Raw genomic sequence first — 4,209 nt, forward strand, 5'->3', positions numbered from 1 at the left:
CCCGACACCCCCCCCCCCCTTTTTTTTCTCAGCCCCCCCTGCTCAAAATACGTTCCCGCGGCTATGTCCTTACCTGTTTGAAGGTGTACGCGCATCAGGTGAACTGGACGAACTGAGCTGCTGGTGACGTCACTGTCGCTGAAGATGACGCGTGGTATTTAGACGCATCCGCTCTCCCCCGAAGTTAATTTGAAGGATTGGCGTATCATATGCACGCAAAATTGGCATTTGGTGTATGCATTACACGCAGTTAGAAAGTGTAAAGTCGTGTTATTTATACGCAGATTGATGAGAACGGGTTGGATTTCTGACAGGCAGTTTATTCTCGTGATGTGACCCTGTTCCCCTCACACACACACACACAACGCGTTACTCTGCGTAGCGCAAAACTCCGCATTTGAACAGTCAATAGCAAATACTTGAACTAATAACAAAACATACTTACAGTCGCTGATTCAGAAGCGCCAGATTGTCATAGCAAAGTCGGAAGTGACCCTTTTTTTTTTTTAGAAATAGCCTTTGTGCACAGCCAGCCTTGTACTCTTCTAGGTTCAAAAACTGTCGTCCAAAAAATGCGTTGCACAAATTCGAATATCTGGGTTGTGCTGTTCTGTTGTAAATAAATCTTAACCAATGATTCCTAATTGCATCTACTTCCGGAAGGCCAAATAAAGTGCTTTTGCTTTCGCACTGAAACACACAGCGTCTCCCTGACATGGCTGCTTCAACACTACTGCTGTTCCTGAAACCACGCCTTCTTTCCTCACATTTGGGCGGCATTATGCTAATATTTTCACATAGTGACATAGATATGTGGCGGCATGTTAGAACGAGCAGTTTTAGGTAGGCGTTTTTGACTCTTAACTTTTATAAAGAATATCTATTTGGATTAGAGACTTTAGTCTTTGCAACTTAACAGATCTTCTCTATGCACCAAGAGCTTGTAACTCTCCAAAGAGAAATGAAAACTTGAAATCGCATCATATGACCCCTTTAAATTTTCTTGTGATTTGCACCATTTTTTCCCCCCCCACTTTCTTCCAGATATGTCAAGTGGACAAATCAACTGCTCCAAGGTCAACATCAATTACTCCCTGTTTTTTTAAAAGAAAGAAAAAAATAAAAGAACGGCAATGTTACCTCTTGTCTGATTCAAGTGTTTGAATACAACTCAAATGAAAAATCATTATTCATTTCCAATGACTCCACAAATTAAATAACTTTCACTCCCAATAGTGAATATTAAATATTCAATTCAACCTAGTTGAATTCAGGTGTGTTTAATTAGGGTTGGTGCTAAACTCTGCAGGACAGCGGCCCTCCAGGACCGAGTTTGGGCACCCCTGGTTTACATTTACAAAATGAATCAGTATGTCGCAGCCTGAATTCATAACCTTAGTTCAACTGAATCGATTTCTCCATTTTCTGTCGGCTCAATCTCAGCCTCTGTGAAATTACAACAGTTAGCCTACATATACATTGTTTGAACAAAATTATTGCTAGGGACAATTTAGTATTCGCTGGATATTGGTAGCTAGTGTCTCTACTAAATTCTACGCCCTTGGAGAAATCTCAGTTGTTTTCACTTCATTTTTGTATTTGCTGCAGCAAGTAATCACACACACCTACACAACATGTTGATGTGTTTTAGCTGATGTTATTCAAAACCCACCAGATGGCGTCACTCAGTACAATAAATAAAAATGATGCCAGTAGAAAGGTGTAAATATGAGTCAAAACTGTCTTACTGATCTGCACCTGCAGGACAAAACTGTGTGTTAAAAGAATATTTAAAAGTTATTCTGTGTTTAATTGAGTTAGTTTTTTATTATTGTTAGGCCTATATGTTTGAATATGCAATATTCAATATATTTATTTCACCAGGAGTAGACAGTGATAGAGGCAGAACACGGTCAAGGGTGAGACCAATTTGAATAAAGTTATACATTTCCATGCGATTAGCTAAAAAATAGAACATTTACATGAGTTTCTGATGCTATGATAACCCCACAATTAAACTAAAACAGCAACAACATTTCAGACATGAAGAGAGAGTATGTGCAAAAAAACAACAAAAAAACAGATGAAATCTTAATGTAAACAAAACAGAAATAGACAGAAATATCCTGGCAGAGATTAGATGTGAACTAAAACGTATGAGTCAGGGGTCAGTATGAGCTCTAAAATATATTTGATCATTGCTGATTATTTCTGCCGGTATTTCCATAAACAGGCTCCTTTGATTTCTGTAAGGAAACACAAACTCAATCAAGAACCTGCTAATGAGACAGTTAAAAAAACATTTGAAAAAAAAGGATAATATAATAGAATTTAGCTTCAAATTCACTCAGAATGAATATTAACTTGAGTCCAACCTTTATAAGTCCTTATTACATTTTCTGCAAAACAATTTATTATAATGTATAAGATTTGAACACTTGAATTGATTGTAGCCTATGTATTGTTTAATGATGGCTAACGTTTACTTGATGTGAATATTTTTATCTGTAGGACAGCCTATATTTTCTAGTGGTAACCTTAACAATAAATAATTGTAGGCCTATAAACACCACAAAAAATAAGACTGCAGAGCCAATGGCTGTAGCTGGACTAGGTTATAAGCTCCACCCATTACGTCCGGAGAAGGGAAGTGAGCACCTCTGTAACACCGTGTTCTATTTTAGTTGCAGAGTCCAACTGCAAATGTGGACGATATTGTAAACGAGCGTGTATCCATTTATCGTTTTTCCCGTTCCACTGCGTTACCTTTTCATTGTTTTTCTATTGTTTTGGTTTTGTTTAGTTTATGCTCCGCCAAGCGCGCATGTGGTGTTGCCATGTCCACTTATTATAAGCATCTTTGGGAGTCTTATTTTCTTCCAATACTAAGCTGGAGTGTGTACGTAGGTACGGCCGATCATTCACACCTGAACATCGCTTTGACACTAAAAACAACTCCTTGGTAAATAAAAAGCGGACGAGCGCACAATTCTTATCTAACATTAGTCTCCCCGACCACGGCACACACAGAAGTGTACTGTTTTAACCCGCGACGGAGATAAACTTACTTTCTTCCGGGAAACACGAAGGGTGGTGGAAAACAGAAAGTAAGAAAATGCAATGAATGTTAAAGGTGAGTGAGGCTGACGTGCTGTGAGTACTTTGAGCAAATTAAGACAATAAATCACTTTACTGCGTGATAATAAATCTAGCTTTATGCACATTAGTTTGAGGAAATAGGTACTTTATGCTTAATTGTTTAATATTTTTAATATTTACAGGTGCAAACAGTGTAAATAGCATACAAGCATGCTTTTTTTTTTTTTTAAACGGTCCTTACTGAAGGTAATATGATCAAGCCTGACCCCACATCTGTTCACTGTCTGTCATATTACACACAAAACTTCAATCATCAAGCTTTAATCAGACTGCAACATCATCTTGCAACACAGTCATGAATGATCTTACCGTTTTTCGAGGTTTTGGTGTAGGCAGTGTTGAATCATTTCCATATATCTCGTTGATTATGACTGCATTAACAGTAATCACAGTCATGTTGAAACAACAAAGATTTCAATCTTATATTGAAATATATGCCTTAAAAGAGAGAACTCTTTCAAAATAGGCATTAATTGCTTGCTTTTCTGACCTCTTTTTCTACGTTCCCAGCAGAAGCAGTACCACATGACTGCAGCTACGATCAACAGAGCTCCAGCAGCAGCAGAAATCAGCACTATGTACAATAAAGGTTGGCCCTGATCTGTAATGAACAAAATGAGCCATTAGTGCGAATGAATCTGTCCATCTGATCTACAACAAACACTATCAAACATCAGCACTGTATAACTGAGAGTAAATCAACATTAATGTCAGCGCTGCCATACCTGCACATGTGTGACAGAGTTGTCTGATGTCCAGATGTTGAGTCTGGTTGCTGATGGGATTGTTGAGCACACAGCTGTAGGTGTTGTTATCCTGATATTCCACCTCCAGAGGTAGAGAGAGACTGATGCTGAGATCAGACACACTGATGCTGGACAATAAACTGTTTCCTTTGTACCAGGAGAGAGTCCCATGACCCACATTCACCACTGAGCACAACAATGAACAATTCTGCTGTGATGATGATGATGATGATGACGAAGAGCATTGTGAAGAGTTACTGCTGATGACAGGAACAGGCAGACGAGCTGAAAACATGAGAGAATA

The 4,209-nt window shown here is 38.6% G+C and overlaps 1 long non-coding RNA gene across 1 annotated transcript; it reads right to left on the minus strand.

Moving 5' to 3' along the window:
* Positions 1 to 2,168: 2,168 nt before the first annotated feature.
* On the minus strand, positions 2,169 to 3,730 carry LOC107567536 (uncharacterized). The gene is made up of 3 exons (XR_001606654.1): positions 3,650 to 3,730; positions 3,469 to 3,530; positions 2,169 to 2,246 (listed from the first exon to the last, which is right to left on the minus strand). It is a non-coding gene; the product is annotated as an uncharacterized lncRNA (long non-coding RNA).
* Between the last annotated feature and the right edge of the window lie 479 nt (positions 3,731 to 4,209).

The sequence above is a fragment of the Sinocyclocheilus grahami genome, unplaced genomic scaffold, assembly GCF_001515645.1.
Source record: "Sinocyclocheilus grahami isolate Dianchi unplaced genomic scaffold, SAMN03320097.WGS_v1.1 scaffold1166.1, whole genome shotgun sequence".
NCBI lineage: Eukaryota > Metazoa > Chordata > Actinopteri > Cypriniformes > Cyprinidae > Sinocyclocheilus > Sinocyclocheilus grahami.